Raw genomic sequence first — 15,156 nt, 5'->3', positions numbered from 1 at the left:
TCAAGAGTTCCTGAGATTACAGCTAAGGCCTTTTCCAGTCAGTGTATACTGTGAGTGGACACTGGATATTGTGCTGTATGCAGTTGGATCCACACTGAAGCAAACATGAACACAAACAGGCATGTGTAATTTCAACATGTTGAGCATGGATAATGACCAGTGAGAAGACTGTTGTAGCAAAATAAAATTGAAACATGTTTTGATATTAAAAAAAAGGCTTTATTAGTTTCATTTCAGCTTCTAGAGCAATAGTGGACTCTGGAGTCCTCCTGGATCTGTCTTTGTAGCTTTCGTAACTGTGATATTTTCATTTTGAACAGAGATAAAGCTAAATTATTTTGACAGATTCTTAATAAAATACATCATTTTGATTCTATTGAACGTAATACTTGACATTAAAAGTGTTCTAGTTTTCCTATTTTGTAGTCCCTGTAGTATTGATCAATCACACATCTGCAAACTTTGGTAAATGGAGAAAAACAGCATATGATGAGAAAAAGCAAGCACAAAACAGTCTAAAATGTTGACAATCTGCCTTCCATTGGCTAAAATCTAATGATGTATTGATCTCAATAACAGATATGCATGCTGGCAGCATCATACATCAGAAGCATTCATTTGAGCCACAAATCTGCTTGATGCTCTTTGGCTGAAGCCAATTAGTCATTTGATTTCCCAACCTCCTGGAGTGATTTTAAGGATGTTTTTTATAACTTTTTTTCAGCAATGAAGCACTTTAAAGATGCCTCATTTCCTTCTTCAATGCAGACCTGATTCATCTTGCCATTTTCTGTTTAAAATCAGCAGAATTAATTTATTTCGGCATAATTAAGACCCAGCAATTGCAAGTAAAGCACAAGAACACTTTCGTAATTTGGATTGCTATAGTCAGCCAGAGTGAAGTCTCTGTTTTAAATCCAAAAGGAAAAGATTATCAGCTGAAAATCAGAACCACAATCGCTGGTAATCACTTGGGAAAGATTGAACTGGAGGAATAAATCCTGCAAACTAAAACAGCAAAGACTAAAACCTCAACTCAAGACATGTAAGAAACACACCGAAGGATATCAGGAACACAAGGGTTTGATCAACGGCAATAGCAACTGAGATAAATCAAGGAAAATGCAAAACAAGATTCATGGCGTTTGTTAAACTTACTGTTTACAATGAAACTGAGACTCACCGGAACCAGGTCTACAGTAGAGAGTGACAGGGGAGTGGATTTTCAGTTCTGTCCCATCCCATACCCACAGTAAAAAATCCTGTCCCATCCCAATCCTGGTAAAAAAAACTCCCACTCCAGTACCACTCCCATTTTTCTCCCCTTCTTTTAGTTTTTTAGGTAATACATTGAATTTGATTTGATTTTCCCCCCATCCTTTTTCAGATTACTGTCAGCTTCTGGGAAGTGTAGTTCTTTTCACTTGCGTTACAGTGTAGGCTTATTGGAAATAAACTACAAAATGGCAGCTTTGTCCCATATATACTGTCTTCCTGAATGGTTCCAACTACTATCTGCTCTTGCTAACGTTTTATCCATTACCGCCCCAATCAAGTGATTAATTTCAAAGATGACTCCCATCCAGCAGGAATCCCACGGTAATCCTGTTACCTGAAGGATACCCGAAAAAATGTCAGCCTCTAGTGTAAAATGAGGGAAACAATGAAACAGGAAATTACATAGTTTATTTTGCACAGCTAGAGGGTTGAGGTATGCTTTACCACTGTCAGAATAACTGCTCACTTTATTAGTCACTAGTTTGACTGTAAACAATGAAACTGACTCCAAATACAGAGAAGTTGGCCATCTTCCCCAACATGTGTTACTGGATACATTTGAAGATTAGGATACGGTTGATAAAGTGATAGGAGTAAGAGTGATTTCTTATGTTCTAACCAGTCATTAAAGCTGCCTTAGCTCATACTTATGACTGATTACTTTTTGGCTTTTACTGACCTATTGATTTCTTTGTTGTCTATGGATTATCTAATAAGTGATGTATGTAATATCCTGTAACAGTCTCTCTGTCATAGAAGTGATCTGCAATAAATAATCTGCAGATTTCACAATGTCCTAATTGTCCAGTCAGCCCTGGATCCTCGAGAATCCAGTGCAGTCATGTGATAATTTTCTGTGTCACAGAGTTTTGTTTTGACACAAACTACAAACAAACACTCTGACTCCCTTCTGCTTTCTCTCATCCTTCACTACATTTATTCGGCCCTTTCCTCTCTTTCCATCTTTCTTCCTCTGCGTCTCCTTTCATACCAGAGACACCCTCCATCAGTGACCAGACACATCCATCAATGATCCTCCCGTCTGCTCATCCACCGCCCTGAGGATTCCATTATGACTTAGCAGCTCACACACACACACACACCCATACACAGAGTTTAGGAAAAGGCGCTCTATCTCATCTGGCTGCAGGCAGAGACACGATTAGTTAGAGACTGGAGATACTGATGCAGCTCTTGATGGTGAAGATGGTTCTGTACATGATGATGATGATGGCGATTATGATGATGATGATGACGGTGGGCCCAGAGGCAGTGAGGTGATGATGAGGTACACTTAGGCAGAAATATTCCTAACAGTCGCCAGCCTCCTCATCCATTCGACCGTCATTAACCTTGTTAACATTCAGAGAGCTGCTTGACTTCATAAGAAAGTGTGAGTCAGCAACCCTTGACCTCAAGACCTCAGATAAACCAGACGCCCAATCAACTCTTTTCCAACTTGATGCCTTCTTTTCAGCAGCCTCGTGGCTAACAAGGTTTCCCCTGGAGTTATTATTTTCATCTAACCTTCTTTTAAACTGGCAACTCAATTAGCGCAAAACTCTCTCATGAAACAACAGAAAATTCAATCAGAGAGTGAACAGAGTGATGTCAGTCAAAGGACAGAGTGCACTGTGTGGAAAAAAAAAATATGATCATGAGGACAAATTAGAACTTTCCCTGACAAATCATACTTTTTTACTGCATTTAAGTTTTTATGATTTATTCTCCTGGGATTTTTTTATCCCCTTAATATTGTAATTAATGCATTTGTAGGTTGAAAATTATGTTTCTTGTTTTATCTTATCACATTTACTCTCTCAGTCAGGTAACTGATGTCTACTTTTTATCTTTGTGAAATGTTTTGATCATTATTCTCTTTGCAAGTTAGACAGTGTGCAGGTGTTTACCTTGGAATGATTTGAGGGACACCTAACCCTCTGATGCACCTGTCCTGAAAAAAAAAATGTGTAAAGCAGCTTTTTCTAATGAGGTTGTTTTTAAAAAGAAATTGAAAAACAATTGGCCTGCACAACGGGCTACAGTTTAAAAAAAACTTATATTACAAAAGCTTTAGGTTGTTACAACAAAAGCTGGTCTTTCACAAACCGGCAGCTGATTGTCAGCCTCTCCAGGTGCAGGTTTTTCTCTGGAGAGAAATCAAAGCTTGATATGGAAAACGAAAACACATTACACTGAAGGAAACGTCATGTGAAGGCTCTAATGTTTGTTTACCAGATAATGAATCCATATTCATATTACATTTTAATAACTGGGTGTCCTAGTCAACCAAGAAATCTTGTTTTTGTGCTTGTTTATTGAAAGATTATGAGGAGTAACGGGGGACATAATTGCAAAAATAATTGTCACTTCTTTGACATCAAATTAGACTTCACAGACATGTTTGGCTTCTAATGAGTACTAGATGACACATGAGGAAAACAAAGTAAGGTGGACAAACCAAAAGACCTGAAGAAAGAGTAATTCAGGGAGATGTTTTATCAACCTAGGTGTGTTAGAACATTTCAGTCTCCAACCATTTGCAATTCTTTGTTAGCAACTTGTGGCTAATACATTTGCGGTAGCTGCCAAACAGAATACAGCTCCTAACTCGCTGCATAACCGCAACAAAAGCTTTGTCAATTATTCACTTGTAGAGTGTTTTCTTATTCTCTTCCAGCTTTGAATGAGCAGCTACCACCTTATTTATCGCTGTTAATCCCTGCTGTTTTTGTAGACAGCAATGAAAAGTAGTCAGCAGTGCTGAGCCAAGCATTACTGTGTGACCTTTGCTGGCCTGGCACGCAGCACTTGGCAAAGCTGGAGGTTCTGATGCCAGGGATTGAACCAGGTGGAGTTTTCTCATTGGAAACAAGCACCTCAATCAATGTAATGCTTTGACTGACTTTAGTGCTGACTTGGCACAAATACTTGCCTTTAACTATGACACAAACTTGGTAACGTTTTTTTTCAAAAGATTCACATCAAGGGCCTTCGACGTACATCTTTTCATATTGTTTTTTCTATGTTTCTGCTTGTGTAAATGCAGTTTGACATAATTACACACTACTCCTTGAATAACATTGTAAAGCTCAGTATTATTAGATCTGAATGTTGTTTCATTTTTAACATTACTTTTAATAGGATATTTTCCACTCATCAAAAAAAAAAGCTAAAATAAGTTCTGAATGGAACATAAATCAACCAAAACATGTTGCAAAGCAGACTGAAAGATTCATGAACAAACAGATAAATTAATAAGCAGCCATGTGAAAAGAGATCTGTTCAAGTGGAGATTTCACTGGCAATGTATTTTTTTCAATGTTGCTTTAATGGCTGTATCAATCATAATGTGACGTATTGGTTTCCTACATGTGAAAATAGAGTGTTTAGCCTTGCTGCTGTCATGTTGGTTGCCTGAGCCAACCCTGTGTGTTGTGCGTGAACTAGTAAAAATGAGCGTGTTCTTTGAATGCACTCTTATTTTCATTTCAATGGTGAACTGAACCGTTCAGTTTATAATTCATGAATGGGAACGGGTTAAGGTCGCTAAAGTTCAAACTCTGTTTCCCGGATGTATACATGGAAACATGAAACCAGAGTTTTCCAAAATCGTCACTTTGGCCAGAAAACATCGTCTTAAGCGAAGTAAGACAGTGGTTTCATGTGGACAACAGGCTTATAATAGATAAAATTATGCAGTTTCCCAGATACTGAGTTACATGTGGACAAAGCCACAAAGTGCAAACAAGTGCCATAAATCACAAAGAAATACACAAAATGAGTCCACTTTTCAAATTATTCATGTCTAGCAGGCAGCCAGCTTGTTCCATGTGTGCATTGAGACAAGCCCATAGTCTGCTTTTTTCCTTCTACCCTCTTGGCATAATTTTTCATCATTGTATTTGAGGAGCTGCATTCACCTCAAGGACAAGAAGGCATCACCACAAGACCTTACTGATGCGTGTAAGGAGAGAGGTGGAGCACAGTAAGGTTAATAAGTGATACCACACAGGTTCACACATACACACAATCACATTTAAACACAATAAACACACACCACTGCTCCAAAGAGTCAGGTATAGGAGACCACCAAGGTCGTGCAGCGATTGGGAGATGAGAGCACTTCGCCTTCACTGCTCGAACAAAGTACCGGCGCTGTCTCAGCACTATGAGCCCAGGAATACAAATACGTCCAGCTAAGTGGAAGAGTTCTTTTACACAAGACCTTGAGCCTCGGGCACACCACAGACCTTACACTTACAGTACAGAGGGCTGAAGATAGGAGGACAGAAAAGGAGGAGTGATAGGGGACTGAAGGAGACTCAAGGGAGAAGAGGGAAAAAAAGTAGAGAGGCAGAAAGACAGGTGGGGAAGGAGAGGAGAAGGGATGGAAAGGGGGAGGGGTAGTTTGTGCGAGGGAAGAAGAGGGAGAGAAGAGAGGAGGAAAGCTGTAGAAGCCAAAAAAAGAAAACGGCTTCGAGCACACTGGCTTTAACTCCTGAGACAGAGACGTTAAGAGAGAGGAAGCTGAGGAGATGTGATGAGGGAGAAGGGGAAAATTAGGGGTGTCATGGCTGCTTATAATCACATGCCGAGAGTGACATTGATTATTACTCGCCATCAGCAGGGAGCCCGTGCAGGGGTCATCAGGAAGGTCAGATAATTAAACCCAACGCTGCTGCAAAGAGCTGGCACAACTCCTCCAATGCTTCCACTCGTAAACCTTTGGAGTGGAGTGGCACAGACTGGTGATGTGTTTGTGCTCATGTTTTACATTATTATTTTGAAACTTGTGGTTGGAAATGATCTTTACTTGTTAGCAAACACAACATTCAAAGTGGGCGCTTCCTCCTTGAATAAGTGCCAGTAGCAGCGCACACCCACTGCCTCCAACTGTGAACACACTCACTAGCACACACTCACAACCACATGTGGCATTGTGTTTCTACGTTGGGGAGGCTCAGGAGCTAGAGAGAGACTTGGCATGTTAGCACAAGCTAATCACTGGGTTATTTGACAGATACCTGGTTAGTAGAAAGCCAACTTGCTTTGCTCTTTGTCCTGTGCTGCTCCCCAAGAGCCCTAAAGCTCTAAAGTGAAAGTTGAGCCAAGCTTCCCCCTCATTTAGTAAAAAAGCTTTATCTGTTTTAGCTTTTCGTTTCACTTTGGTTGTCGCCACTCAGGATAGCTTCTTCCACTTGCAACACACAAATTCACTTGTGCCCTGGGCATGCTGTGATTGGCTGATGAACCCCACTTACTCTCGTCCGAAAACAATTAAAACATCAACACACAGGCAGGGGACAGGGTTTGAGGCAGACACAGACGCTGACACTCATGTATAGAGGCCATAAAGTGACAATTGAGCATGATCATTCCTGTTAAAGATGACTTTTTTTTTTTTTAAGAAAATCCTGAAATCTGCCTTTAACTGTTTGAAACATGTGCAACAAGTTCAGGGGATAAAAAGCACGGGTTACTGTATGCTATCTCATTCTCAATTAAAAGAAACTGAGCCAAACTTTCTCATCCTGGTGAGGCTCTGGGAGATCCCTCACACCTGTTACTTGCTTCCTGCCTACTGTTAATGTACCAGCACTGCAGCCAAAAACTGTGCACCCGATGTCATTGTATCACAAGTGATACTCATCATTTTCTAATGTCCCAATAAATGTCCCATATTTGTGATCCTCTTTACGCCCTGGTGCTTGTAACACGCTGTCCTTGGGCCCAGTTTCAGCTCTCTTATTTCCCCCCTCTCCCCTCCTCCCTCCCATCACAGTCCCCAGGTGTCTGCAGCCACCTCTGCCACCCGCAAACCTCCGGAAACACAAAGAGCACAGGCAGATTATGAAGGTCCTGGATCAATACCTCCAGAAAGTGCATCACAGGAGGGGGAGGATGTAAACCATATGGCACTACTTGAACTACACCCCATCCACTTAGCTCTGCTATTGCTTCTCACAGAGCAACATGGCCTTTTTTTTTTTTTTTTCTAAGCGATGCCTCCCAAGATTTTAGTTCACTCTGAGGTCAGAGGTATTTAGCATCTTGCAGCACTAAAGTCGTCACTAACGCTACACAGCATCAGAGAAAAAGTGGTGGTTGTTTGCATAATCTCAAATCACACACAAAAATAAACACACCAACCAAGCTGTAATTGCTTCATTTAACATGCATAACACCATGAATAGAGCCCTTTTTATAAACTGCATGATTTTCTCAATAAAATCGAGCAACTGTAAAAACTGACGACACAGTAACTATAAAATCCCAGAGTAAAAGACGACTGTTGGAAATTACACTCATTAATGATGTATTTCCTGTCAAGTGTGAACCGCTTGTTTATTTCTGTGTTAAACTGTCTGATGGCTTCTCTGTGGCGCATTGCACATTATCAGCTGCAGCGAGGCAGGCGCCCTCTACGTGAGGTTTGAATGGGGGAGACGTGTCACTGCGAGAGAGGAAGAGAGTAGAAGCACAGGGGAGGTGTTAGGGAGGACAGACAGAGAGCAAAGAGAGGTGATGACTGAGAGAAGAGAAGGAAGATGTATGAAAATCTCTGGCTGATTAGAAGAGGAGTGAGGGGGTCTGGATGTGCTGATTGTCGCTTTGCCTGTGTGTGTGTTTACATTTCTCAACACCCGCTTATGTAAACGCACACTAATGTGTGTTTACAGAAAGGGTGGCGTTATATTACAGGCATGTCACCCCCATCCGCCTCACAGCCACACCCACTCCAACAGCACTGACAGCCATCTGTCCTGTAATTAACCTGCTGACATACTGTTCAGCTTTCACTGCCCCTCAACAAATCCTTGTGTGTGTCAGTCTGTGTGTGTGTTTGCATGCTTGTGCACCTGTGTGTTTGTCCATCTGTCTTTTAATTTAGCTGTCCTGTATGAATCTGTTCACCATGTGGGATATTTTGGGACCTGTCCACTGCTGGGATGTCATCTGATGCAGAGAAGAAAAAAAGTAATGGTGTGTTTCAGGGGCAGAATCTAAAAGAACACCCAGACCTACTTTATTGACGCTCATTAGTCATTATAAGCAGACAAGGAAAGCAAAAGAAGGTGGGGAATGCAGGGGTGGAGGGGCCGAATTAAGTTACAAAGACTAACGATGGTTGCAGAGAAAAACAGGAGGAAGATTGTTTTCCGTGCTTGAGAGCAACAAAGGTGTGAAACAGCAATATTGGGTTCTACCTGACATCAGCACAGCTATATTTCATTCTCAACTGAGGTAGAAATGCAGACTCACCCTGCCCTGCACCCTATAAACTCTTGGGAGGGGCATAAAGTGCGTATGTGTGCGTGTATATGCATGAATGAGTGATGGAAGAGTTGCTCTGCAGTTTCAAAATAGCAATAGCAGCAGTGCAGTATTTCTTTTATGGAGAGTAGAGTATCTGCAGTGAGGTGTCAGGTTGCAGGAACATAGAAGAGCTGCACTTCCTTAACATTTTCATTGGATATTTGCATTACATATCTACTGTATTTGTAATATATTAATGAGACAAGCCCTCAAACATGACATACAAGGCATGTTTAGACCAGAATCAACATGATTCAGCCAGTACAGCATATTAACCAAAGCGTCTGTGCTGATTATATATTATTATCATGTCAAAGCTTTCTCCATACGCTCTGCAGGTTTCATCTAAGGCTCAGCTGCTATTTTAAACCTACATGATATATTGACAGTTAACGTTAGTCCCTGTCAAACTGGATTTACAATATTTTTTTACATGTACATTAACACGCTATAAACACATAAATACATATACAGTTTGCCTTCTTCCTCAAGACACCCTGCCATTGATTTGTGCTCAGATTAAATGTGCTGCCACATCCTCAGAATGAGATTCACGTAGCCTCAAGAGCCTGATTGGATCGAGGGATCGATAAGGTGGCAGAGAAATGGAGAGACCTGAGAGCAAGAGGGAGCGCGGGGGAGAGAGATGTATTCGCTGTTCTTCATTACACCTATAGTAGGGAAAAAATTAGAATTGGCAGCGAGGGAGTAGTAGCATTTTGTGGCAGCGCAACCTCAATTCACCACTGAGGTACTTTGCATTAGGCTTATTTCTGCATATACAACGGTTAAAAAAAAAACAAAAAAAAACAGTACATTCTTACAAATTAAAACTGCACACCATCTGTGCATCTGTAAGGAACAAATAATCACTGCCAGAGGGCAAAGTAAGGCTGATTTTTATGTGCAGTGTGAACATGTAGGATATCCCTGATGTATGGGAGTATCAGGGACAGAGGAGCTGCTAATAAAGTGGGACAGTACCAGAGGAGCTTAGGTGAGCATCACACAGAGACAGAGACACCGCATCACAGGGCTCATCTGTCTCTGATAGCTGGGTGTAATTAACCAGGCTTTGGTTTTTAATTAATCTGCCTCAATCAGAGAACAAATTCTATTCTTACATTTTGGACCAAATTAATTCAAGGACACGCGCTCAAACAGCCAGACTGTGTACTCTTCGTTTTCTGCCTGTTCTTGCTTTCTTTTCTATATTTATTTCTTCTCCCCTGCTTGTCCAGGTGTTTTTTGTTCCAGCTTTATTTTTTTTCTTCATCCAGATTATCTCTGACATGATCTAAATCTGGCATTCTCCAAAAAATAAAAGGACAAAAAAAGACAATCCTGTGTTTCCAGGGTTATTTGACTCACAACCTGGCCTGCTAAGAATGTGCTAACCCTGCACTGCCCTCCAATGGTGGGTCTGTGCCCAGGGAGGACTTGGCAACACCTGGTGAGGATCCCCATGAGCAGATTCATCCAGCTGAGAACAACTACCATCTGATGGTTGCAATAAATCCTCTGTCATACTACCAGCTCTGTGAGACTAACACATCATAGAGACATCTTTAGGTGTTTTCCTTCAGGACGTGCAATCCTTTGATCCTCTGTTACATCAGTTGATGCCATTTTCTGTTGATGGAGACTTTTCTGTCTGGTTGCGTGGCATGTCCATGCTCTGTAATTCGTATAGGAGTAGTGAAAAAAGGCAGTAAGAGAGAAAAACAGCCGTCTTCCAAAGAGTACACTCAAGATGTTACCCTGTTTTGTTAACAAGGTAGTTTTCATTGCATTTTGTAGAATTTGAAATGGAACGCCCCCCAAAGTAAGAACTTTACACTGATAAATTGACGGACCTACACTACCCCTGATGGTGCGATCTATTAATTTCCCAATTTTTGCATTGGGAAATAGAGCACCCTATGTTTTGACCCACACTCAGGTTCTGTAAACTGTAATCCTTACAATGGATGTTTTTACTTTTAAGTTTCCCCATCTCTCACCACCAGAGTCTGTCACTAAACGCTGGGATACTGATTCGTTGTTTGTGGGTAGCATTTTTTGCACTGTCAAACATCACAAACATGGTAAAACAAGTGCATTTCTAAAACTCCCGATTTATGCAGCAACAACAACAACAACATTCCCTTTTTTTCAAAACAAGCACCTGACCTCCCAGTAACCTCTTTTTCATCATGCACACTATCTGAATCCCTGAATTTTTCATGAGGCTCTCCATGATGGATTAGGATGGCACACGACAGTAATCAGAGTGCTAATAGTGTGTAGTACTATGTGCCAGAGAAGTTTTAAAAACCATTCTGAGAGACCTCAGAGAAAATCGACAGTTAGATGAGGTTTTCTTTCCTTGAGCATCAGATACTAACTATATTTGCTGTTTTAAAGTTTTGCAACCATCACACAAAGCTGGTGATGACTCAGTGAGGACACCTTGTATCAGACTACACAGAGCCTCTGCTTCTCTTAGCAGTATCCAGGCCATCATTGTCAAAAGCATATGTTGCGGCTAAAATGGGAACACAATGAGGCACTGTTTGTCCAAAAAGCATTTGTCCTGTGCTTTGATCTGCTTTGTAAAGAGGCACTTTCTTGGCATCCTTTTAACCCTTTTAACTGTACCAGAGGGAGGGATGGCCATTACTGAAAGAGATCCAATGGGCTTGTTTTCTGAGCAATAGCACAGATATATTGGATTTGTGAGGAAATGGGCTAAAATTGGATGAAAAGGAAAGTGTGTGTGTGTGTGTGTGTGTGTGTGTGTGTGTGTGTGTGTGTGTGTGTGTGTGTGTGTGTGTGTGTGTGTGTGTGTGTGTGTGTGTGTGTGTGTGTGTGTGTGTGTGTGTCTAGTACTTGACAAAGTAAAAAAGTAGCTCAATCTCTACCTGGAGAGTTTCCTACTTGAAAATTAAACACACAAAGGGTTATTTTTGTACCATTTCGCTCTTAGACGCACTTCAGCAGAGAGTGTAAGAAGTGGTTTTAATCCACTTAGAAACCAGCATTGGTCTAAGACAAAAGTTTTCTCGTAAATCTGTTAATTTGATGAACTTTTGTAACCATTGTATTTAGGGATGGGTACTGAATTAGGTACTTTTATAGGTACCGACAGAATTCTGTCAAAAGTACCGGGTACCGATTGAGATAAAACCAAAAGGTACCATGTTAAGGTACCTAAGTGCATCCTTGTGACTGTGTGGGAGTGGAAGAGTAGTAGATTTTCCATGCTGGACATGAACACTGCATTGCAAGGTTATATATTAAAGAATAAATATGTTAAATCCAAGTATTTTTATATTCTATTATTAAACAAATTGATATTTTTTACCACATTAACACAAAAAAGTACCGAAAATTGGTACCGTTAAGTACCTGTACCAATTGCAAGGTACCGGGCATCTGTACCGTATCGTTTCAAATGTGAAAGGTACCCATCCCTAATTGTATTAGAGAAACAATTCATTTTTGCCTAAAATCTGCTCAGACACGTTTCAGGCTATGTTTGACTTATACCAAGGCACCAGGAGTAATAATCTCCTGGACTTAAAACAGAGTCTGATGAGTTTTAACATAAAACCATTGTGATTAAAGCAAAATGTGATGAAGGCCCAAATTTAACCCTTGGCTCCTTGTTTTGAAGGTTTCTGAAGGTGTCTATATCTAGGTTCAAGGTTCAAGCTTTAGTTCGTTGTTATTGAAACACACTAAAACATGAAAGAATGAAAAGTGTTACCCAGGTCTGGCAGTGCTCAGACTAATACATCTAATTTTATGATTTAATGAATAAGTTATCCTTTGAGCCAAACTTTACCCTCGTTCAGTACAAAGCTTTATCTGTTTTTGTTTTGTCACTTTGGTTGGGAATAGCTTCTTCTACTCACCACTAGCAACACACAAAGTCACTTGTGCACTATACACGCTGTGATTGGCTGAGGGAACCACGCGTACTCTCTACCCAGAAATGTCCCGAAACAACCAAAACATCAATATACTTGCAGAGGAGGGGGTTGAGGCAGACACGGACACTGACACACCCGTATAGAAGCCCAGAAGTGACAATTGAGCAGGATTATTCCTGTAGAGCTGATATTTTTTTAGGGGAATCCTGCAGACCCTACCTTTGAAAAAAAAATCTTACGATAAATGGAAAACAGTCTAAAAACTGTGCAGAATGTTGACTCTGAGTTCAGAGTTCACAAGCCTCAGCTTCTGAAAAAAATGCATTTTAGCCTCTTTGTCCTGGCTTTGAGGCTGCGTGGTCATCTGCCCGAGGGAAGAGGGCAAGCAGTCTGAAGGATGGAAAGCTGCTCCCGGTTGTTCTTCAGCAGATTTAACTGCTCATTCCAGTGCCTTTCTGTCAGCTGTAGAGCAGTTCCCATACCAGACAGTGAAGGATGATGTCAGTGTGCTCTCCACCACGCACTGTTAAAAAGGGGTTGAGACATCAGAGCTGAGGCCAGACCGCCTCAGCATCCTTAAGAAGTACAGGCATTGGAGGGCTTTGCTTATGATGCTGGCTGTGTTTTTGGCCTATGTGAGGTCATTGGAGATGTACAGGCTCAGATACTTACAGGTGGACACCATCTCCACAGCTGCTCCTTCCCTCCTTTGCTCCTTTGATTGAAAATAGTGTATAGACAACATAATGTTCATTTGTTAACAACACAAGACTAAAAAATGGTTATAAAATGCTGCCCCCCCCCCCCCCCCCCCCCCAAAAAAAAAATAATAATAATAATAATAATGATAATTAATTAAATTAAAAAATAAAAATGAATGAATAAAAATAAATAAATAAAAATAAATAAATAAATAAATAGAAATAAATAAATAGAAATAAGATAAAACTAAGAACATGTCCCAAAATATTAAATTAATCTACAAATCGTAAGTTACATTACAGGGAATACAAAGGGCTCTGAAGAGGCAGACCCCTTTAGAAGTAAAGATGAGATGAGAAACTGTAAAAACTTTTGCCTATACAATCTCTAACAGAGAGACACTCTGTTAGAGATTGTATAGGCAAAAGTTTTTACAGTTTCTGAATAATGTTTTGTAAATTCATTGAAACATTCAGAGAATCTCAAGAAATCTTTTTTTCAGTGGGGCAAAGCTGAAAACCAATACTGGAAGACCCTGATCTCTGCAACACAGGGTAAAAATACAGACGTAACTCTGTGGTGGGAATCACTGCATTGATTTAAAATCACTTCAGAAACCACTGTTTGTTAGCAAGTTCAGCCCTGTGTCCAAAAATACAGGTTACAACTGTATCCACAAACAGGACACTTTGTAAAAAAAATTGTCGTGTCAGGTCAAAGAGTGCAAAGATCATTTGTCATGATATTATAAAGTATAAAAGCTCACGGCATCAGTGGCCCACACATCTGGGAAAGCCATTTTCAGAGACAACCTTTGTGTATTTCAGCTGGACAATGCCAAAACACATTCTGTTCTCATTACAGCAGCTTAGTTTTGAAGTAGAAGAGTCTGAGTTCTTCCTTGAGGGGCATCATGCAGAGGGACCCTGAAATGATGAGCAGTTGAATTTCTATATTAGGCAAGAATGGTCCAACATTTCACTTTTAAAACTTTAGAAACTGGTCTACTGGGTTTCCAAACATTGACCGTTTGGTTTTTAAAAGAACAGGTGATGCAACTCAATGGTAAACATACCCTGACCCGAGTGTTGTGAATCATGTTGCTGGCATCAAAACTTAAAATGTGAATATATATTTTACAGAAAAAAAAAGAAAATCCAGTTTGCAGCCTCTGACAAAACAATTTCGCTGTTACAGATTACACTACACTGAGCGTGATTAAAGGGAAACAGAGTATCTTCAATAACCTGATACTTTGTAGTTTGTATCGATCGGCCTGAACTTGTATTCTAGGTCACTTACACATTTACTTCCAAGAAAACACTTTGCAGCACCGCAGTGATCAATCAGCTGAAACTGTATGGTCCACCCCCCTGTACTATCCCACACCTCCATGACTTAGATGAGATTCTTACTCTACTGTGATTGGTGCTCTGCATCATTCCTGAGTGTAACTGGTTGCTGTCCTTGGGGAGGCAGGCGATGGCAGACCAATGACAGTTGAAGTAATTGACTGTTAAACTCTTATGGATTTCCTGCCACCCGCTGATGTAGCAGAGGGCTGATCAGCCTGCACTGTACGCACACGGGTGTTTGAACACACTCTTAGACACATTTAGACTGTGAGAAACGCAAACAAAGTGAGGTGTAAATCTTTCTCTGGCTTAAGTTGGTGCTCACTTAATTGTGGGTATTATACTGTAAACGCATGAAGATATTGTTGTGGTGTGGGCACTGAGATTTCACAAGGATGTATTTAGGAAGGTGTCTATGTTGCTGTTTTTTTTCTTGGGCACCAGTCGCTGACCATAAGGTGTTGTGTTTGTCTGAGCCAAGCTTCAGCTAGGTGGAGAGATGCCCCTGGGAGTGTCTGACTCATCCGCCCGCCTTGTGTGGATATGTGCATGCGTGCATTTGTGTGTGTTTGTGTCTTCTATGC

At 40.7% G+C, this 15,156-nt stretch overlaps 1 protein-coding gene across 1 annotated transcript in view; it reads left to right on the top strand.

The window, feature by feature from the left end:
* Positions 1 to 15,156, top strand: part of gabbr2 (gamma-aminobutyric acid (GABA) B receptor, 2) — a 246,884-nt gene that overhangs the window by 187,379 nt on the left and 44,349 nt on the right. The window lies entirely within an intron of this gene.

Source organism: Halichoeres trimaculatus, unplaced genomic scaffold, assembly GCF_033239565.1.
Source record: "Halichoeres trimaculatus isolate MK-OKI-2021-1 unplaced genomic scaffold, fHalTri1.1 fHalTri1_scaffold_14, whole genome shotgun sequence".
Taxonomy (NCBI): domain Eukaryota; kingdom Metazoa; phylum Chordata; class Actinopteri; order Labriformes; family Labridae; genus Halichoeres; species Halichoeres trimaculatus.
This window is presented reverse-complemented; position numbering and strand designations above follow the sequence as displayed.